This window comes from Notamacropus eugenii, chromosome 3 (genome assembly GCF_028372415.1).
Source record: "Notamacropus eugenii isolate mMacEug1 chromosome 3, mMacEug1.pri_v2, whole genome shotgun sequence".
NCBI lineage: Eukaryota > Metazoa > Chordata > Mammalia > Diprotodontia > Macropodidae > Notamacropus > Notamacropus eugenii.
The window spans coordinates 137,948,489-137,972,871 of NC_092874.1; positions in this window are offsets into that span (position 1 = coordinate 137,948,489).

Genomic DNA, 24,383 nt, shown 5'->3' on the forward strand with positions numbered 1-24,383 from the left:
TTATATCTAGTGGAATGTGAAGAGAAACCCTTATTTAACTCCCTATTAATTTGGGATAATTCTTTTTTTAATTAATTAATTTTTAGTTTTCAACATTCACTTCCACAAGATTTTGAGTTCCAAATTTTCTCCCCATCTTTCCCCTCCACCCACCCCAAGACAGCGTGCATTCCAATTGCCCCTTCCCTCAATCTGCCCACCCTTCTAACACACCTCTCCCTTCTCTCATCCCCTTCCCCTATATTTTTGTAGGGCAAGCTAGATTTATATAACCCACTGCCTGTATATCTTATTTCCCAGTTGCATATAAAAAAAATTTTTAACATTCATTTTTAAAACTTAGAGTTCCAAGTCCTCTCCCTTCCTCCCTCCCCACCCATCCCCACTGAGAAGGCATGTAATTCAGTATAGGGTATACATATGTAGTCATGCAAAAGATTTCCATAACAGTCATGTTGTAAAAGACAAATTATATTTCCCTCCATCCTATCCTGCCTCCCATTTATTCTGTTCTCTCTTTTGACCCTATCCCTCCCCAGAAATGTTATTTCTAACTACTCCCTCTTCCCATTTGCCCTTCCTTCAATCATTCCCCCAGCCCCCACTTTTCCCCTTCCCCTCTACTTTCCTGTAGTATAAGACAGATTTTCATACCAAATTGAATGTGCATTTTAGTCTCTGCCTTAAGCCAAATGTGATGACGGTAAGGTTCACTCCTTCCCTCTCACCTCCTCCCTCTTCCTCTCCAATGAAAAATCTTTTTGCTTCTTTTATGTGAGAAATAATTTACCTAATTCTATTTCTCCCATTCTCCTTCTCCCAATATATTCCTCTCTTACCCCTTAATTTTATTCACAAATATTATCTTTCCATGTAGGAATGTAAACAATTCAACTTTAGAAAGTCCCTTATGATTACTCTTTCCAGTTTACCTTTCCAGGCTTCCCTTGATTTTTGTGTTTGAAAGTCGTATTTTCTATTCAGTTCTGGTCTTTTCATCAAGAATGCTTGAAAGTCCTCTATTTCACTGAATGACCATTTTCTCTGCTGAAGTATTATACTCAGTTTTGCTGGGTAGGTGATTCTTGGTTTTAATCCTAGTTCTTTGACTTCTGGAATATCATATTCCAAGGTCTTTGATCACTTAATGTAGAAGCTGCCAGATCTTGTGTTGTTCTGATTTTATTTCCACAATGCTGGAATTGTTTCTTTCTAGCTGCTTGCAATATTTTCTCCTTCACCTGGAAACTCTGGAATTTGGCTACAATATTCTGAGGAGTTTCTCTTTTTGGGTTTCTTTCAGGAGGTGATCTGTGGATTCCTTGAAGACTTATTTTGCCCTCTGGTTCTAGAATCTCAGGGCAGTTTTCCTTGATAATTTCATGAAATATGATGTCTAGGCTCTTTTTTTGATCGTGGATTTCAGGTAGTCTCATAATTTTTAAATTGTCTCTCCTGGATCTATTTTCCAGGTCAGTTGCTTTTCCAATGAGATATTTCATATTGTCTTCTATTTTGTCATTCTTTTCTTTTTGTTTTGTAATTTCTTGGTTTCTCATAAAGTCATTAGCTTCCATCTGCTCCATTCTAATTTTTAAAGAACTATTTTCTTCAGTGAGCTTTTGAACCTTCTTTTCCATTTGGCTAATTCTGCTTTTTAAAGCATTCTTCTCCTCATTGGCTTTTTGGACCTCTTTTTCCAATTGAATTAGCCTATTTTTAAAGGTGTTATTTTCTTCAGCATTTTTTGGGTCTCCTTTAGCAAGCTGTTGACTCACTTTTCATGATTTTCTTGCATGGCTCTCATTTCTCTTCCCAGTTTTTCCTCCACCTCTCTTACTTGATTTTCAAAATCCTTTTTAAGCTCTTCTATGGCCTGAGACCACTGCATATTTATTTTGGAGGTTTTGGAAGCTTTGACTTCTTTTCTTGGTATGTTTTATTCTTCCTCATCGAAAAGGATGGAAGAAAACACCTGTTCACCAAGAAAGTAACTTTCTATAGTCTTATTTTTTTCCCTTTCTTGGACATTTTCCCAGCCAATTTCTTGACTTTTGAGTCCTTTGTCAAGAATAGGATATACTCTAGGGACCTGTATGTTCTCAGTTCTTCCAAGGTGGCACAATCAAGGGAGAGGCGTTTACTCCTCTCCTGGCCTGCATGCTGGCCTGGGAGCAAACAAAAACTTCTCTGGCCAGAATCTGCAAGTAGAATTCCCTCTCCATAGTTGCTTCCAGCTCCACCATGCCAGTGTTCCTCCTTATCACCAGACTGGCTCAGGGCTGAGATTCAGATCAGCTGCTCAATTCCCCCAGGGATTTTAGGTAGAGGGCTCCCAGGGTGGCCACTCAGGGCTGAAATTCAGATCGGCTACTCAATTCCCCAATGGGCTTTAGGCAGAGGGCTCCACAAGTGGAAGCTGCTGCTGCTGTGGCTGTGTTCTCTTCTCACCCAGATGAAAAAACTTTCTCACTGAACTTTGAAGTTGTCTGTGGCATTTTTGGGTTGAACAGTCTGGGAACTGCTGCTGCTGCTGGCGCCTTGAAGCCTGTTCTGGGTCCTGTCCCTGTCGCATTGCATGGCCCACACTGGGCCCAGTGCGATAGACCCTTCCTGATGGCTTTCCAAGCTGTCTTGGGCTGGAAATCTCTTTCACTCTGTCATTTTGTGACTTCTGCTGCTCTAGAATTTGTTTAGAGTCATTTTTAAAGGTATTTTATGGTCTATGTGGGGGAACTTCTGCAGGTCCGTCTTTCTACTCTACCTTCTTGGCTTGGCCCTCCCCCCTCCTTTGTATCATCTTTACTAAATACATAATAACTAACCCTAGGAGTTTCCTAAGACTCTTCTTTTCTCCCCCCATATTTACTTCACAATCTAGGTATGATCCTTCACTCCTTTCTCTCATCACTCATATTCAATAAATTGATAAGTCCTGTCTTTTCTACCTCATATACTACCCTTTTCTCCCCTGACACTGCTACTACCCTGGTGCAAAGCCACATTTTATGTCCATACTGTTACAATAGCTTGCTAGTTGGTCTCACTGTCTCAACTCTCTACCCATTCTACACCTTCCAATTAACTGTCAAATTACTCTTGATGAAGAGCAAGACTGACCATATGACAACTCTTCCACTCCCAACCTCTTTCAATAAGCTGCTATGGCTCCCTGCTACTTCTAGGATCAAACATAAAATCTCCTGGATGATTTTTAAAGCCTTTCATAATCTCCCCCTTTCTACCTTTATAATCATATTTTACCTTACTCTCCTTCACTTACTCTGAGAGCCAGCAACACTGTCTGGCCTCATTGCTCTTCCTCTCACAAGAAACTCCATCTTCTGACTCAGGACATTTTCAGTGGTTTTCCCTCTGTGCCTGGGAATTTCTCCTTTCTTATCTCCATCTTCATCTTCCTTCAAATCTTAGAAAACATCTGAGACTTGCCAAAAAAAAAATTAGCATTCTTTTCCAAGCTATCTTAATCTTAATGCTCTCCCCCTGAGACTATTAACAATTTACCTTATATGTATCTTGATTGTACATATTTGTTTTTATACATCAGACTATGAGCTTCTTGACAGCACTCTCTAGGGATATGTGTTTTGTCAGTGCCTGTAACATAGTAGGTGCTTAATAAATGCTTGCTGACTTGACTTGTCTTCACAACCCAACACCCAGCTATCTTTCCAGTCTCCTTATACTGACTCCCCACTATGACCCAGCCAAACTGGCCAACTTGCATTTCCTTTCACATAGCTCCCCCCACCCCATCTCCTGCCTCCTATAGCCTTGCACTGACATGTCCCATGCCTGGAATATACTCCCCGTTCACATCCCTCATTTCCTTCTGATACTGCTAAATTACTACTTCTACACAGAGCCTTTCCTGATCTCTAAGAAGTAAGGAAGTGATGCTTTTTTATTTTTTTGTATTTGGAGTTAATATTTTTATATTTATCTCCTAAGCACTATTGCATCCCATTAAGCCTCTTGTGTGTAAAGATTGTCTCATTCTTTGTCTTTATAACCCTGATACACATAGGTGCATGCTTAATAAATTATCATTCACTGATTGACCAAATAAGCATTGTCCTCATTTCAAATGTCCTCAATTCTGTTTCAGATCCTAGAGGCACCACCTATCTCCAGGGAAGCCAGTTGAACAAAAGAAATGAGATACTGGAAGGCAGCAGGAGCAATACAGCTGAAACCTTTCACCCTCTCGCCCTAACCCAATCCCTGCTGGGCGGCCACGCAGGACCCTATGCCAAAGGACTTTGGAAATAGCAGCCCCCTTCAACACTGCCTCTATTCCAGGCTCAACATTATCATTCAACTCTAGGGGAAATGTGGCTTTGTAAGCTAGCTCTGTAGGTGTGGCATTCCCCACCACCTCCTGAGCAGTCATAGCTTCTGATGGGCTGAAAAAGAAATCCTTTGCCACCCATGTCTTTGAAAATGTCAAAAGGTTCAATGTCAGAAACAGATATGGTTTTATCATTTGAAATAACATGAAAGATGTGTTTGTACATCAGCAATCTCCCTTCTACACTCTAGCCAAACTGGATAACTTGTCATTTGGACCCCTGAGCTTCCAAGATATGCCCTGTTGACCTTGGGCATTGCTATTTGTCCTGAAGCCACACCCTCTGCAGCACCAGGTCATACAATCTGCCCTGCTGCAGTGCCCTAAGGATCACTGGGCCTTTCTATGAAACCTATAGCTAACCATTCCTATAAATGCAGCTGCTCAGTGGTGCAGTAGATAGAGGAGAGGGCCTAAAGTTAGGAAGGACTGAGTTCAAATTTAATCTCACATGCTTACTAGCTGTGTAATCTTGGGCAAGCAGCTTAACTTTTGTTTTGGGTAATAGGGATAATAATAGCACCTACCTCCCACATTGTTATGAAGATCAAATGAGGTAATGTTTGTAAAATGCTTAGCACAGTACATTAGCACATAGAAGGTGCTAGCTATACAAATGTTAGTTTTATTATTAAATGTGCTGTTTTCACCTCTTAGAATATGAGCTCCTTCAGGGAGTAGAAACTGTCTACTACTTTTCTATTTGTACCAGCATGCCTTAGCGCACTTCATTGCACATAGTAACCACTTTTTAAAATAATTTTCATTCATTAACTCAGATAATGGATATAGAATTAGAAGGATCTTAGTGATCATGTAGTCCAATTCTCTCATTTTATAGACAAAAAAATCCCCCGAAAACGGATACGCAGAGGTCATACAGCGAATATCCTAACCTCTTAGTTCCTCAACCCATTCACCTTCCATGAATGCTTCTTCCACCCAACCTCAGTCACACACAAAAAGGGTCATACCCTTGATCTTGTCATCACTCACAAATGTACCACCTCTGTGTTCAAGAGTTTGAAATTCCCCGAGCTGATCACAGTCTATTGGCTTTTCACTCATAGCTTTGCCTTCCCTTATAAAACCCTACTCTTGGTCTGTACTGTGACCTACAATCACTTGGTCCCTCAGTTTTCTCACAAGCCATCTCCCTTGCACTAGCCACTCTCCTTTTCTCCTCATCTTGACCACTTGGGGAACCAATTTAACTCTACACAGTCTTACTCTCTAGAATCCCTAACCCACTTATATGGCCTCTTATGCCCAGCCAACCCTCAATCTTGGATCATTCCCATCATTCTGCATCTTCCTTTCTACACAACTGTTGTTGAATGAAGGTGTAGAAAATCATGCACTGACTAGGTTCTGACTAGCTCCACTACAAATTTATTTTGTATGACTTCAACTAGGCCCTTACTGTTGACTAGCCAATCCTACTATACCTCCCTTATGAATTCACTATGTCACTTTCCACAGGAATACTTCCTAACCTTTTTCCCCCTTCTCAAATCTCTCATGGATCCCCTCTTCTCTCAGGTGAGACTCTTGCTTCATATTTTGCAGAAAAAAAATGAGGTCATTTGATAAGAGTTTCTTCTTTTTCCCTGTTCCTCATCTATCCCTCAGATGCCTTCAGCTGCTTTCCCTCCTTCATACCTAACTCATATGAAGAGGTGGCTAATCCCTCTACCTTTTCAAGCAATCTCATTCCATCCCCTCTCCTCTGCCATCCCCATTCTATCACTTATTTCTATCTCTACCTCTCTACTGGCTCATTTCTTATTGCCTACAAACAGGTCCATGTCTCCTCTATCCTTCATTTTTCTGTCCACACTAACCATTGTCTTAAATCTCATCTATCCTTTGTAGCTAAAATCCTCAAAAAAAAAAAGTGCCCTGTACAATGTATGCTTCTACTATATCTCTTCTCACTCTCTTCACAATCCCTTTTAATCTGGTTTCCAACTTTATCATTCCTCTGGAGCTGCTCTCTCCAAGATTTCTAATGATCTCTTAGTTGACAAATTCAATGGTCTTTTCTTCATTCTCATATTCTCTTTAACCTTTCTGCTACCTTGCAAGCTGGTGATTCTTCTCCTCCTTGATTTTCTTTTCTCCCTAGGTTTTCAGGACACCATTCTCTCCTGATTCTCGTCACTATCTGATCATTCTTCTGTCTCCTTTGTTGGATCCTCCTCCAGATCATGCTCTCTCACCATTTCCCTCAGATTCTGTCCCAAGCTCTATTCTCTTCTGCCTCTATACCTCTTTACTTGGTGATCTCATCACCTGCAAAGGATTTAATTATTATCTGTATGCTGATGATTCTCAAATCTACATGTTCTGCCTCAATCTCTCTGTTGACTTCCAATCCCAAATCACCAACTGCCTTTCAGATATCCCTAACTGTATATATATAGTAGACATTTTGAAATATGTCCAAAACAGACCTCATTATCTTTTCTCCTAAAGTCTTTCCTCCTGTCCTCACCTTCTCTATTACTGTAGAGAACAACACCATTCTCCCAGTTCCCGAGACTCCTAGGAATCATCTTGGGACTCTTCACTATCTCTCACCTCTATTCCCCCTTCCCATATCCAAGTTATCACCAAGGTCTGCTGATTTCACCTTTAGAAAATGTCTTAAATAAGTACCTTTCTATCCTCTGACACTGTCTGTACTATGGTGGAGATCCTCATCATATCACACCGGTATTATTGCAATAGCCTTCTAGTGGGTCTGCTTGCCTTAAGTCTCTCCCCATTCCAATCCATCCTCCATTCAGCCACCAAAGTAATTTTCCTAAAACACAAGTCTGATCATTTCACTTGGGTCCTGTTCTCTCCCCTCCCCAATTTCACTCCACTCAATAAACTATGAGGGCTTCCTATTGCTTCTACAATCAAATACAATATTTATTGCCTAATATTCAAAGCCCTTAGTAACCAACTACATTTCTAACCTTAATACACACTCCTTAATATCTTTGGTCCTGTGACGCTGGCTTCCTGATTATTGCATGAAAAAGACACTACATTTCTTGACTCTAGGCTTTTCAGGCTCTCCCTCCATTCCTGGAATGTTTTTCCTTTTACACTCCAGGTACTGACCTCCCTGGCTTCCTTTAATCCTAATGAAAATTCCATTTTTTACAGGAAGCTTTTCCCAACTCTTATTAATTCTAGTGCCTTGCTTCTGTTAATCATTTCCTATTTATCCTCTACAAAGCTTTCGCCGTATGTATTTGTTTACATATTGTTTCTTTCCATTTAGATTGTAAGATTATTGAGGACAGGGACTATCTTTTGCCCCTTATTTATATCCTCAGAACTTAGCACAGTGCCTGGCATAGAGTAGAAATTTACAAAACCAAATATTTATTATGTTTATCAATGAATGTTTATAAGATGAACTCTGTCCAAAACACTGAGTTGATTCACTCCTGGGAGAACTGAAACATTCATATTTTCAGACTCACTATAAATGAAACCAGGGCAGCTAGGCTGTATCTAGAGTCAGGAAGACTCATCTTCCTGAGTTCAAATCTGGCCTCAGACATTTACTAGCTGTGTGACCCTGCATAAGTCAATTTAACCTGTTTGCCTCAGTTTCCTTATTGGTAAATGAACTGGAGAAGGAAATGGCAAACAATTCCAGTATCTTTGCCAAGAACACTGCAAATGGGTCATGAAGAGTTGGACACAGAATGAAAAACGCCTGAACAACAACAACATAAATGAAACCAAAATCATAAAGAGTTTGCAGGAAAAAAAGGAGGGATGGCTCAGAGGTTCTCTTTGGAGAGACAAATAAAGGAGTTGGCAGTGGAAACACCCTACCCCACCAGTGCGGTGACTGCTGGGACCAAAGTTACAAAGCTGGAGCCCATAATTTTAGAGACGGGGTATGTCAACCGTGATTTTGAGCAAGATATTTTTAAGGTTAAAAGTTTGACTTACATGCCAAGGATCTAAGGTTATCTTTTATTGCAATAGACAGTAAAGACTTTCTTCACAAGGAGGCATATCAAAGCATAAAAATAAAGATCCTGATGGTCATTTCTGATGGGCCAGAATATTTCTAAGGAACAAAATATAAGGCAAAGCCCCAGTGCTCAAAAACCTTGTTGATAATGAGGACACAACAGAAGTTCTAAAAGTTCTGGGGCAAGTGACAATCAAATCAAACAACTCTAAATCAGAGGCTAAGGACACACAAAGTAATTCATCCTCACTTTATTTTGGAGGTCAGAATTTTGATTTTTTATAGAATAAAGCTAAGTGGGTAAAGCAAACATAAAGATTGTGAAGGTGGCATGTTTTTCATAGCCAGCATACAGTTCTAGGACATGGAAATGCTAATCTTAACTCAATTATGGTATTAGAACCACTACTTAACCATTAACATCTCAGAGGTTTTTATCTGTAGTAGGGACAGCTAGGTGATGCCATGGATAGAGTACAGAGCCTGGGGTCAGAAGACCTGAGTTCCAATTTGGCCTTAGATATTTACTAGCTGTGTGACCCTGGGCAAGTCATCTACCCTGTTTGCCTCAATTTCCTTATCTGTAAAATGAGCTGGAGAAGGAAATGGCAAACCACTTTGGTATTTTTGCCAAGAAAATATCAAATGGGGTCGTAAAGAATTGGAAAGGACTGAAATGACTGAACAAGAACAACTAGGGGGCAATTAGGTGTAAGGTGCTAGAAATGCAATTAAGAATATTACAGTTTGAATCCAGCCTCAGATACTTACTAGGTGTGTGATACTGGGCAAATCACTTACCCTCTCCTAGACTCAGTTTCCTCATCTGTAAAATGGGGATAATAAGAGTTCCTACCTCACCTAGCCTGTCCTGACCTTAGTTTAATCACCTGTGAAAAGTAGATAGTAAGACCACCTACCTTGCAGTATTGGTATAAAGATTAAGTAAGATGGCACATACAATGATTTGAAAAACTTAAAACATTAATAAATAGTAGCTACTATGATGACTACTAATACCATCACCTCATGATTGACATGCTTGTAAACCATTAAACTAGGAATATATTGATTTGGGGTGCATTTACTCTTTTAAAAGTTTTTTTTAATTTAATTTAATTTTTAATTTATGGACTAAAACAAGCATTTCATCCTTTGGTACAAATCCTTTTACCTGATTCATTGAGACTTAACTTTCTGCTATCAGGTAATGACTGCTAGGATTTAAGGAAATAAATTAACCCATACAAACATGTTACCCCTCCCACATAACATAATACGCTTATACCAATGCACAAAGGAGCTATGAGTTCATCAGCCTAGGAAACTCATCTCCATCAATGCAGACTGCAAACAAAAATTATGACTTGCTAAAGAAATCCCAGGGAGTAGCTGAAGGTATGTAAAGGTAAAGTAATTTGCCCATGGTCACCTAGCTGCTAATAGTTAGAAGCAGGGTTTATAAGCACATGTTTTGATTCCAAGTCCTTCTCCCTCCCCACTATGCTTTCTAGTCTCTGCCTTTACTTAGTTAATACATGTCTCTAAAATGGAACTTCAAGGATTTCAAATGTTTCAGAGTCCCTTCACCAGTACAAATCACAACTGCTCTAAACCTGAGGAGCTAGGTATGGTGAATTGCTGTAAGAAAAAAAAAATTCCATTGTCAAATGTGTGATGAGTATCTCTCAAAGTAGGGTGATTTTCTGCCAAAAAATAAAGTCCAGTCTATTACTATATTGTAATGTTAATTATGTTAATGAGAGTTAAAGATCTTCCCCATCCATTAATGGGCCTGCCCATTAAGAAAAGTTTGATTTGTGGAGGTTTGTTTTGTAGGAAGGCCCACACATTTTGTTGATTTCTAATGATGTACTGGTTCTCAAGGGTTGTGATGCCCCCTGTCTCTGAAAAGCATATAAATACTAGTAGGTAAGATTTTGTTTTGGGGCTTATTCATTGGAATATTTGTTTGGCCAGATGAGACTCTGGGTAGCTGCTATGGAGCCCCATGGCTTTGAAAATCCAGGTATTGGTGCTTCTCTCTCTGGTAAACATATACGTATCTAATGATCAGACAGTTGGAACTGCCTGTTGATCTGTGATGTATGTATTGCTTACGGTCAGACAATGGGAAGCCCTGTCTGTTGGTCTTTATTTCTCTGTATTTTCTCTGAATTCCAGGGTGCTGAGTTTTTCCCCTGAACTAAGTGAATGATATATGTACTTGATTAAAGTAGATGGTTGATCCCTCAAAAGTTGCTTTTCTTTTAGAAAAGCAGATCTAAGGACCTGTACAGCCGGCCCTCCTGTGTATGTTGGGGTTCTTGCTGTTATGCATGCCCATACTCAAAACCTTTTTCAGGTTGATCAGATCTGTGAGAGCCTATGCTCCATTGACATAGATGTTCAGAACCCAGGTTCATCTCCACGCCATGATGCAGCATCAGTAGGGGAAACTAATGCTTATGGGAAATTCAAATAGATAAGGGATCTATTTTGGGGAGAGTCAGTCTCTGGTGCTGCTTACATCATTCCTCATATAGATGTGAAAGTTTACTTTTTGAGTTTTCTAGAAGCTAAAGACTGCTCCTATCAGTGAAGCAAATACATTTATAGCAAACACTATTTATAATGATAAATTGGAGGGCAGCCAGGTGGTTCAGTGGATAAATTACAGAGCCTGGAGTCAGGAAGACCTGAGTTCAAATCCAGTCTCAGACACTTACTAGCTACGTGACCTTGGCAAGTCACGTAACCCCATTTGTCTCAGTTTCCTCATAAATTGAGCTGGAAAAGGAAATATCAAACCACCCCATTTCCTTGCCAAGAAAACTCCAAATGAAGAGTCAGACATGACTGAAATGACTGAACAAGAACAAACAATCACAAATTATATTTAGATGCGTTTAAACAAATCAATTTATTAAAATTTGATATTAGAACATTCTGTTCAACATAGGCATATTCAGGCTTAAAGTCTTGGAAGACCAAAACGTAGACTTAAAATGCTTCTTAAAGTATTTCTCAAAGTGTCCCACATCCATGCTAAAATCATAGAACATTACATGACAGATATCACCATGGAGATTTCTTTAAGGCACAGGACGACTTCTATGAACCAATGCAGAGTGGAGTAAGAAGAACGAGGAAAACAATGCCACAGTGACTATAACAACAAAAAATGTAGAGAGAGAAAAAATCCTTATGAAGCCAAATGCTTTATAATTACAATGATCAAGTGTGCTCCTTCTTCCAAAAAGGGAAAACATGTCTCTATCCCTTCTTTACAAAGCAGAACATTGGACTAGAACATTGCGTGCACTTTCAGATGAGGTTGATGCACTGTTAATGTAGAAACTTTTCAACCTTTTCCCTCCTTTCATTTATTCATTGTTACAAGGAGTGTTTCTTTCAGGTATGAAGTTAAAAGTGTTTGGAAATGAAAGTGATATGAAAAGAAGAGACATCAATGCATATTTTTAAGGAGACAATTATTTATAATTTTATAGATATAGAGTGCCTTAGCAAAATTATGCCTGTTTGATACAGTCAACAATGCTGAACAAATCTTTCACAAAATATATTCTCTAACAGGTGAGCAAAACTGACTAAAATAGTAACCACAACTTTAGTTGTAGATAGTAATCTACTTTTGTGATTACAACTGTTTAAGTAGGAAAGAGTTCTGTCTAGGTTTCAGTCAGTTAGCAGGCATTTATTAAGTGATGATCATGAGCCAGGCACAGTGTTAAGCAATGAGTATACTAAGAAAGGCACAACAACAGCAGCTACTACTACTACTACTACTACAACTACTACTGCTACTGCTACTACTACTACTACTACTGCTACTACTACTACTACAACTATTACTAATCTACAATTGCTGCTCTCCAGGAGCTCACCAGCACTATAATATTTGGCAACAATTTTGTCTGTTGTATTAACCTTAATTTCACTGTCATTGATTATTTTTTGTTTGTTTTTGTCTTGTGCATTACTCTTTGGATTCATCTTTCCTCATTTAACAGTCTTTCCATATAGGCAGTCAGAATTTCTCCTGAATCCTCCATGTTCATAATTACTTTTCTGTTTTTGATTTGTTATTGTTTTCGTTCAGTCATTTCAGTCATGTCTGACTCTGAACCCCATTTGGGATTTTCCTGGTAAAGATAATAGAATAGTTTGCTATTTCTTTCTCTATGTCATAGATAAGGAAAGATATATAAGGAAACTGAGACAAACAGGGTAAGTGACTTGACCAGGGTCACACAGCTAGTAAATGTCTGAGGCCAGTTTTGAACTCATGAAGATGAGTCTTCTTGACTCCAGGCCCAACACTCTATCTACTGCAACACCTAACTGCCTAGTTTTTGTTTTTTTAAATATATAAATCTCTGGTTTCATTCCTATCTACCAATGCAAATAGGCACTTGTCCTATACATTATAGCCTTAATGAATTGGTTGCGGGCATTAGGAGGTTAAATTATTTGCCCAGAGTCATACAACCAGCATATATCAGGTTAAGATTAGAACCCAGGATTTTCTGACTCTGAGGTCAGCTTTATCTATTATCCCATTAAATATCCAATATCCCATTAAAATTCCAACACATTTATTCAACTATTCCCTATTCATTGGGCAAATCATTTGTGTATAGTTTTTTGCTATTATTATTAAATTATTAAATATAATAATAATGTCAGGTAACATTTATATAGCATTTCATGATTTTCAAAGCACTTTACAAATATCTCATTTTATCCTCAAAATAATCTGGGAGGTTAGGTACTATCATTAATTTTATTTTACTGATGAGGAACCTGAGACAGACCTAACTTAGATTCCATGGCAAGTGAATGTCTGAGGTCAGATCTGAAGATAGATCTTCCTGATTCCAGATTCAGTGTTCTATCCATTCTAATGTCATGTCTTTTCTTGCTGTGAACAATCTCCCCTTTTTTTATTCTGTTTCTTGCTATTTCCCAGTCTTCACTAAGATCCTTCAATTATCAATATCTCAAGTCTCAACAACATGGTCTTAGATGTCAAAACGAATCCTAATGGCCTCAGATGGTGCAGTATCAATGTCAAGTACCTATGTGCAAGGCTCTGTGTGCAACAAAAAGGGGGGAAGGGAAGGGAAGAGGGAAAGAAGAAAGGGAGAGGGAGAGGAGAAGAGAGGATACCAGAACAGAGGAAAAGAGAGGAAAAGGAAAGGAAAGGAAAGGAGAGGAGAGAAGAGGAGAGGAGAGGAGAGCAGAGGAGAGGAGAGCAGAGGAGAGGAGAGGAGAGGAGAGCAGAGGAGAGGAGAGGAGAGGAGAGGAGAGGAGAGGAGAGGAGAGCAGAGGAGACGAGAGGAGAGGAGAGGAGAGGAGAGGAGAGGAGAGGAGAGGAGAGGAGAGGAGAGGAGAGGAGAGGAGAGGAGAGGAAAGGAAAGGAGAGGAAAGGAAAGGAAAGGAAAGGAAAGGAAAGGAAAGGAAAGGAAAGGAAAGGAAAGGAAAGGAAAGGAAAGGAAAGGAAAGGAAAGGAAAGGAAAGGAAAGGAAAGGAAAGGAAAGGGAAAAGGAAAAGAAAGGGGCAAGGGAAATGAACAGGAAAAGGAAAAAACAGTTTGCTTTCATGGAGCAGTCCATAGTTTTCTAGCTATAAAATGATGAGGTTAGACTAGGTCATAGACTTAGAGGCAATGGGGACATCAGAGGCCATCTAGTCCGCATCTAATCCAAATCCCTCTTTTATAGGAAATGTAACTGAGGCCCCTTGAAGTTAGATGACTTACCCAATGTCACACAGCTAAATATCAGAGGCAGGATTTGAACCTAGGTTCTCTAATTTGGAGCCAGGACTCCTTCCACTACTTTAAGTGAAATTGAGATTCATGTAGAAGATCACAGGTATCTAGAAGGTATTCAGAGCAAGTTGAAAGGAAGCACTCAAATTCAGGGGTTTCTGATCCCATACCCTTACAATCTAAAGTTCCGTTTTGAACCATGGACCACAATACTAGTCATATCTTTCCATTCTTGATGATTCCAGACATGAAGTATGTGCAGTAAAAAGTCATGAAGATGGGAGATAAAGTGCCATGTATGGATACATACATATGCACAAGAGGAACATACACAGCTAGATAAATGACAAATGAACGGAATATTTGTAAAATATTTCATTAATTAGTTCACCCCGCCCCACATTTTAGTCAACTATGTTATACTTTTTTTGAAGAAACAAACATACATTGTTTGGATCTCCTGTGATGAATGTATAGGAAGAAAATGGGTATGAATGGAAAAGGATGAGCAGGTGAAAGGATGATTTGGATAAAGTGCAAACTCTGTTTGTTGGAAGGAATAGCCAAATCAGTGAGACCTCAGATCCACTGGAATATCCATGTAAAAGAAGAGAGAACAATCAGGAGACATGCGATTCTGATGAAAAGATCACATATTAACTCAAGTTTGGAAGAGGAAGATTTTGATTAACAATTTATAATATGTGTTTCAGAAAATAAGTGATCTCTTCCTTATAAATATACTTAATTTTCTATTCTGCTCACCTTTCAGTATTCATAATGTATTTCTTTTGTGAAGCATGGCCATATTTGTATAAATTGTCCTTTTTGTATCATGCACATGGTATTGTTTTTAATGCGCCAGTTATGCCAGGTGTGATTTTGTCTTTAATTAAAGGATTTTCTATTGTATAGAAGTGGAATTTTTTTTAGCCACTCTGTCTTCTCTTGGAAAACAAACCACATCTCAGGGAAAAAAAAATGTTACACATAGAATTCATAGATGATAAGAAATTCATTCCACAAGTGGAGTAAGACCTTTAAAAGACCTTTATCTACCTCACAGAATAAATTTGATATGCCTTACAAACCATTATGCGAACTCTTCCTCTCTGCATGCAGATATAACTATCTCTCCAAAGTACTAACACCATAATTTCCATTCAGATGATGAAATTGCAATAAAAAACAGTTTATTATGCTACATTTGTATATGATTACATATTAGATTGTAGAAAGTTAACATTTATTTTGCTTCTACTAATAATCTTTTTCAAAATCTAATAAATCCAAGAAGCTTATAAACATGTTTAAACTAGGAAATCCATTCAGCTGGACATTATGCCCTGCTGGTGGTGCTACTGAAGTTAGTTAGAAGCCTGGCGAAATAGTTCTATTTCCTTACACTAGACACATGAGGATTCTATATCATTTCTATGCTTTAAAATTTTGTTAGTTTTCGGTTTGGGGTAGGCTTTGTTAGTAATAGTGGGCATAGGGAGGCATGTCTAAATCTAATTTAATTGATTTAAGGAACTCCAGGTGTGGAGACTCCTCTGCAGGCAGCTCATTCAATTACCTGTAACTTATAAAGGGGGTTCTGGGTGGCACAGTAGATAGCACATGACCTAGAGTCATGAAAACTTGAGTTCAAATCCAGCCTTAGACACTAACCAGTCTTGTGACCCTAAGCAGCTCATTTTACCCTGTTTGTCTCAGTTTCTTCATCTATAAAATGAGCTGGAGAAGGATATGGCAAACTATTTCAGTATCTTTGCCAAGAAAACCTCAAAAGGGGTCCAGAAGAGTCAGGACTGAAATGACAACAACAATTGTCAGTCACCTGGAGCAACAAGAGGTTAGGTGACTTGCTCAAGGTCACATAGCTAATACGTTTCAGAGATGGGACTTGAGAAGAGGTATTCCTCTGTACAGCATTGTCTGCCAAAATGAGGAAATGTACACAAAGCATTCCAAGTCATATAGCCCTGCTTTGGAGAATTCTTGGATAGAGTATATTAAGGTATCTTTTTTATTTTTCCGTAGAACTTCTCTGCATCTTTTATTGCATTAGCATGGCCAGTTTTCACTGTATTTTACTGGAGTGTTACGGAAGTTAGGACTATAAGGTTGAGCTTTCTCATGTAATAGCACTTAAAACACAAAAGGTTTAGGAATGCTCAGCTCTATAAACTTGATGAAGATTAACTCAATATTTTATTGTTTTATTTCAAAATAATTTGTTCTGCACTTAAACAGCAAAACTAAACCATACATTTTAGAGATATTCACACATAAAAAATCAGTTGCTATATACGACAAGTCTACATTAGCTTAGCAGTTACTTCCTATGTAAGCTCTTCTGTTGTTTGTTGGTTTAATCATGTCTCTATTTTTGTATCTACTGGCTACGAATAAAGGCTGTTAGTTAGGGGCAGCATGGCGAAATGGATAGAGATAGACTTGGGAGTCAGGGGGAATTGAATTCAAATACCGTCTCAGACGTATTCCAACTATTTGACCTTGGACAAGTTACTTAACTTCCTGGCTCTCCTGGCAACTCTAAAAACTGTGAGTGGCAGAATAGGTGACAATCTTTATTTCTAGAAGGCATTTCTATATTAAAGTTCTCTAGAGCAATTCAGTCCTGACACTAGTCCTTTTCTTTCCCATCCCCATCCCTCCATAAGTCAGTTTGTATACTACTCTTCTGGTTCTATTTTGTTTGAGATGTAGGGCTTTACATGACATTCCATATTTATTTACGTATTTCATATTTATCATTTTAATTGTTCTGTCGTATTCTATCATATGGATACAACAGAGTTTACTTAGATATTCACCAACTATTAAACCTATAAATTGTTTCTAAATCTTGGAAAGCATAGCTTATATGTATATGTCTGTGAATATGTATGCATGTATATAGACACATACATACACACATTGCTTATAATATATGGAATATTGTATATTGTTTATAATGTATATTATATATCTATAATATTGCTTATAATCAGGCTCCAACCCATATTTCTAAATTGATAGCACATTGTTCCCCATCATTTACTCTATTTCCTACCCAAACTGGCTTACTTATTCTACAAGAAATTTTAGTTCCCATCTCTGTGCTTGTACCATATAATACCCACCTACCTCACCTCTGGAGGGACTTTACATACACATAGACATAAACACACATAAATAATCTACATACCCACACACATGTGGTATAAGGATATTTAGATAATACACATATACACATAGATAATATGATATATAAGTATAGATTATGGACATATATGCAGAGATTGTGCATACCTCTATGTATGTAATCTATATTATATAAGTATGTGATTTCTGTGTAACTAGATGTATCATATACATATAGCTGTATATATAATATATATATTTGTGTGTATATACATCCATCCATCCATCCATCCATATATATATATATATGTGTGTGTGTGTGTGTGTATATACATACATATATATATATATATATACATACACACTTACATATATACACACATACAAATTCATTTGGAGAAGGAAATGGCAAACTCCTCTGGGATCCTTGCTGAGAAAACCCCATGGACAATATTGGCATGATATTGTCCATGGGGTCACAAAGAGGCAGACACAACTGAACAACTTAAGAATAACATATATAGGAATTATATGTATATATTCACATTCACACATATATGTTAAACCTACAATGTAGGTTACAATTTATTCTATTATATGTTATCTAATATATTACATATACATGTTAACATTGTATTATATTTGTGTGTATGCCCACAAAAATATATAAGTATGGTTGTTGTCCTTCATTCTCGAAGAGGACCAAAACAATATCGCTGTGCTAGAATCAAGATTCAATGTGTCTGCTGGTGGCTGATCAGACCAACAGCAGCTCAGAATGCCTTATCACAGGTCAGGAGCAAATAGTCTGGGTGAACATTTGGGATGGATACTCTAAATTTGCACATCCTGTGTTTCCTTTGAGCTGTTTCAATTCTGCTTTGCTCATAGAGCACAGTACCTTTTCTGATGTGGGCATGCTATGCTGACTGGTCCTGTGCTAGTATCTCCCATGTCACATAATCAGTTCTAAAATTCTTAACTGACACCTTGAAAGTGTCATTGTCTTAAGGACTATAGAAATGTTGTACTGACCTCATTGTTGGATGCCTGCGAAACCTGGATAGTATACCAGTGCCATGCCAAAGAAACTGAATTGCTTCCATTTGAATTGTCTTAGGGATATTCTGAAGATCATCTGGCAGGATAAGGTACCAGACACTGAAGTCCTTACTCGAACTATATTGTCAAGCATTCACACGCTGCTTCAGAGAGTGCAACTCCAACAGGCTGGCCATGTTGTTTGAATGCAGAATATACCCTTGACTAAAACACTGTTTTATGGAGAACTCACACAGGGCAAGCATTCACATGTAAATACATATATTAAGTTACAACTATATACTATATGTTGCAAAAGATGTTTAGTTGTTTATTCTCTCCCTCCCAAATTATCATATATATGATATATATGTTTATGAACTATTGTATATTTATTTTATATTAGCATTCTATTTATTTGCCTTTGTTTTATGTTAGCTTTCTCATCTGTCAAAATTTTCAAAATTTTAATAAACAAGAACTAATCAGAAGATCAGACAGAAATTCAACATACAATATTTCTTTTGAAGTGAATATAGAAGTGATATAATATTAATTCTAAGCTAAAAATGGGGGAAAAGTCTCCTAAATCCTGAATTTGGTACCTGTAAGAGACAGTGTGCAAGAGATCATCCAGTGCTGTGTCCTCATTTTATTGAAAAGGAAGTTGAAGAAAAGAGAGATTAAGCTAGATTGTGTCAGAATTGCTGTGAGAACACATTTTGCTTGATTCTTGCTACAGTGCTTATTTGAAATTCTCCCTTTACGTCAATCAAGTAATTTATATTTATTTCAACTACATTCTAGCTAGGCACTAAGGAAATACAGGCAAAATAAAAATAGTGCCTGACCTCAAGAAACTTTCACGGGAGAAAGAGAACAAATACACACGCAGTTATATACAAAATACATATGAAGAAAATATAAATAAATTTCAGGAAGGGAGAGTGCATGAATAATTGATGGGAGGCAGAATCAGGAAAGGCCTCTTGGAGAAGAAAGCATACCAGTTATTCCTCGAAGAAGGTCAGGGATTCTTGAAGCAGAGCTGAAGAGAGTGAGTATTTCAGAAAATGGTACAGGCACAGAGATGAAAAATAAAATTTTATATAAAACAAATAGGCCAGTTTGACTGGAACATAGAGTGAATGGTAGGGAGCAGTGGGCTATGAGTTTGGAAGTAGAGGCTGAAACTTGATCATAAGGGCTTTATTTAATTTAAAATGTTTATATTCCAAATACTTAGAAGTAAACAGGCATCCAAAAAACCCCTTTAAAACTGACGTCATGTAAATTTCCTATCAGAGGGACATGTTAGGTTCACAATATGTGTGCATCAATACTAATGAGAATTCAGTATTAAAATCAAATATAAAATACCCTGTCAAGTGTTTAATAATTCTTTAGGGTCTAATTAGGTCCAAGGAAGCTACACTTATGAGTGAGTCATTGTAATTTCACCTAAAATACAAAGTAGTAAACCAGTATAAATAGGATAATACTGAGAACCCAAAGATGTTTGGTTGAAAGCACCTTCCTTTTCAGGATGAAATTAGTCTTGGATACCAAGCACAAGAAGAGGAAATTTGTTTTATTTGAGAAATTATATTGAATTGCATAAGCCATGGTTTTAAATAATTAATTTCTTTGCTTGTTTCATGCAAAGATTTGAGAGAAACTCAGTTGTAGGAATCCACAATGGAAATTTTCTATCTGGCAAAAGAAGCTGTAAGAGTTACAGCTGAAAAGCTAACAAATGTAGGTCAGACACCTAAGAGTGGGTACTGTTCTTTGAAATGCAACTTGCTTTACATTCACCATCTGTAAATATATCTCACCAAAGAAAACATAAGGGGATGAAAGATAATGGATGAGTTCAAGGTAACTTTACTGGATTGTGAGGGAAAATAATTTGGTTTGTGATACATCAATAATCAGTTGCTTCTTTCTAACATACACAAACATGGTTTTCTTTGTAGAAAGAATGAGCAAGCCCTGCCCACCTGATCTGTGGAGATATGCCTCTTTGTGTTTTAATTTCTGTATACACTGATTGATTCTGACCTCAGTGGCGCTAGATAATGTCTCCCCCTATTCCTTGAAAACCCCTTTGTTGGCAGCTGCTCATGGAGCTAAGTGTGCAATGCATAGAAATAAAAGAGAGTTCTAAGAGAGCAAAAAGGGAAAGATAATTGTTAAACTTGACTTCTCTTGGTTGCATTATATCCAAATGCATTTGATTTGATAATTTCAGTCTTGGAAACATCATTTATGAGCATTGCAGTGGAAATTATTTGTAATTCACATTTTGGAACTAGTGATAGTTTGGTTCATGTTAGTTGAAAGACTGAAAGAATTTTATGAATTAAAGATAGATTTATCTCAGATCTCTTCTTTTTCTTATCTATCCCTATCAATTCAGAGTTGTTGTATAGCTAGTTTTTTCTAATTAAGTTTTTTTCAAAAAGAATTTAGTAGTTTGAAAAGCCTTCTTTGCACATATTAATTGTTTTTGTTTGGCAATTGCCATAAAAAGATAGAAGTGGGAATGATGCATGGGAAGCTGCAAAGAAACAAAGCTAGAGTGAATTTAAGGAAAAAAACTTACTCATAACTGATTATTTTTAAATGGATGGGAGAGCCTGGGAGATATTGGGGTCCCAGCCATAAGAAGTCTTCAGGTAAGGTCACATGTCACTTACGTCATAACAGGGAATTTTTATTCTTATTCTCATTCAGAATCCTTTAGTTGAACTAGATAGCCACTAAGGTTCATATCTAAAACCCAATGTTGCTGTAAAAATCCAAATAAAATTTTATAATGTCAATTTAGTAACCCGGTATTTTCTGTTTTATTCATTAGTCCTTTTATTCATGCAAGAGACATTTATTAAGGGCTTACTTACACTATGCAATGCACTGTATTGGGCAGAGGGGGAGAAGAAAAAATACAGGACTCTACCCCAGCTTTCAAGGACCTTACAATCTAGTAGGAGTGATAGAATAAGAAAGTCCACACAAATAGAGAGGAAGATGGGGTAGAGAAGAGGGAGAATGAAAGACAAAGAGAAAGTGACCCAGAGTGTAAATGAGGGGGAGAGAGACAAAGACAGAGAGAGAGAGAACAAGAAAGGACTGCAGACAGAGACAGAGAAAGACAGGAAAAGAAAGAGACAGAGAGAATATAGTTAACAAATAAGAACATGGAGTGCTTGGAGAATAAATTCAGTTCTATTCAATAAACACTTGTTAAATGAAGACTGTATGCCAGGGGTTAGTAATCCAAAAATCACACTTAAAAAGTCTCTTGCCTTTATGGAGCTTGTGTTCCATTGGGAAGATATCATGGATACAGATAAAATAAATATAATGTGAATTGGGAAGGGAAAGAGGAAAATGAGTCGACATAATCATAAAAGGCTTTGTGAAGGAGACAGCTATTGTACTTAGTCTTTAAGGAAACCAACGATTCTCAGAGATGGAGATGATGATGGAGAGCATTCCAGGCTGTGAGGTACAGCCTGTACAAAGGCATGGACATGTGAAATAGGATAGTAAATTTGGCTAACAGCTGGTATACCCTTTTAGCTGGTACATCGTGTACATGAAAAAAAACAATATGAAATAAATATGGAGAGGGAGATGGGAGTCAAAATGTGATCGGAATTAAATGCTAGGGGTTCATCTTTTGTTCTCGGGGCAATAAAGAACAATTGAAGATTTTTGAGTGAGACTATAACATGTCCAGACCCATGCCCTGTAAGTATGCCTTTAGAGAAAGAATTAGAAAGAGGAGAAACTGGAAGCAGGAAGTCTAATCAAGACAGCCTTTCAATAGTCTGGGTGACAAATGATGAGGGACTGAACTAGAATTATCACTATAAGTGGAGAGGTAAAACAATAGCACTTGACAACTGACTAGATAGGAGATATGAGGGGTGGGAAAGAGTTTATAATAGTGTCATGGACTTACATGACTGGAAAGGTAGTGGTGCCCTCAACCAAAGTAGGAAAGGAAAGGTTAGGATAGAATATTAACAAGTACCATATTTTACAGATTGATTTTGTGGAAATTGGAGAACAGTTAGGTGTCCAGTAAGCCACTGAGGTGGAAGTGGATCTCAGGGCCGATATTAGGACTGAATATATAGATGAGCAGAACAATTTGAATAGAGATAATACTTAAATCCATGGCACTGATGAGATTAGAGTTTGTAGAGTGAGAGAAGGGATGAGAGGAGGGTCTAGGGCATGGTTGTGGGGAATGTCCATGTTGAACTGGGAGATGCTGGATGATGGTCTAACAAAATGAGACTGAGAAGGAGAGATCACAATGGTATGAGGAAAACCAAAGGAGAGCAAGGAAAGAAGGAAAAGGAAAGAATGCAAAGGAAGAGAAGACAGTTGACAATAATGTTAAAATTCTTCAAGATTTCAAGTAGCATAAAAATTCTAAACCCGAAGCCTAATGGAGAAGGTAATGACAAAGCACTCCAGTATTCTTGCCAAGAAAACTCCAAATGGAGTCACGAAGAGTCAAATACAACTGAAACAACTAAACAGCAGCTACAATGGCTATTAGATTTAGTAGTTATGCAAAAAAGAAGAGGAGATGATAATCTCACTTTTCCATCTACCAAAAAAACCTTCCTCTTTTAAATTATGATTTTTTTCCCTCTTAAAAAGAAGGATCACAAGTTTTAGGCATATTTTATTTTAATCTAAAGCATTTTGGATTTCAAAAAGTAAGCATTTGTATTAAATTATTTGTCACTATCAGGCAGCAGGACTTTTTAAGAAGGTGATCCTTTCTGGTCTCCTAAGAACTGGCTATAACCAGGCTAACAATGTGTAGAATTCCTATATAGCTCTGACAACACAGGGCTGCTTTTTGACATGAACTAACGTCCTCTGGGACCTACCACTACCTACACCATCTTGCTGTGCAGAGTAACCCAGGTGTGAACCTGCTTCTCTAGAGAAGGACATCTAATGCATTAACTCACTATGCCACCTAAGCACTTCATTATTTTATCCTTCTGATCAGTATGTATTTAGTGTTTTCTCTGTAGCTGTGGTTACCAAGTTAGATTACTGAGTTGCCCTTCACTCTAACAATATGCAGCCAAAGGGCTCCTTGCTGAGTGCCCACCTATTAAAGCAAATAGGAAACATTATGAGAAACATGCTTTATGAGAGAATTTCCATTTGGGAATAATGTGATAAAGTCTTTTTTTCCTTGTGTTATTTCCAATTAGAAACTCCATGAGAAAGCATGTTTCTCATTATATTTCCTATTTGCTCAAGTGTGTGCACATGCCAAGGGAACAGTTTAAAGGAAGGCAGGGCCTTGCAATTAAGAATAGCCAGTAAAGCACAGGTGAGAGATAATTCATTTCTATTTCCAAATCAGTAAAACCTTTCAAAATATTTGGCTCAAACTTGGAATGAAAAGAAAAGGAATCTTGGAAATGTCATAATGACACACCTCTTAGAGTCACTTTAACTCATCAAAGGCAAAAAAATTCTTTGCATAAGATTATAGATTTACAGTTGGAATGAATCTTTGACATTGTAGGACGAGTGAGAACTAGTGGAATGAGCACTGGATCTGAAGTTGGAGAACCTGGGTTCAAATCCTACCTCTTGCTTGTTACTTGAATCAGCTTGGACAAGTCATTTACTGGGCCTCAGTTTCCTTATCTGTAAAACTAGTGTGCTGGAGAAGATGACACTAACATGCCAGGCTTGAAATCTAATGATCTAGTTTAACTCCATCACTTTGCAACTATGAAAATTAGGAACCAGGGGCTTGATTAGTAGAATATAAGTAGTTCTCTGAGAGCAAGGAATCTTGGAATTCCCAAGTCTAGCACAGTCAGGGGAATCAGCTAGTTTGAACAAGCTCCTTAAAGCTGCTTATTAAATTTTCTGGGTGAAATCAGTAAACTACAAATTAGGGTCTGATTTATTGTTTTAGTGATTATCTAGACTTAAGAAAGTAGCAGAGAAAATGGTAATAATATAGA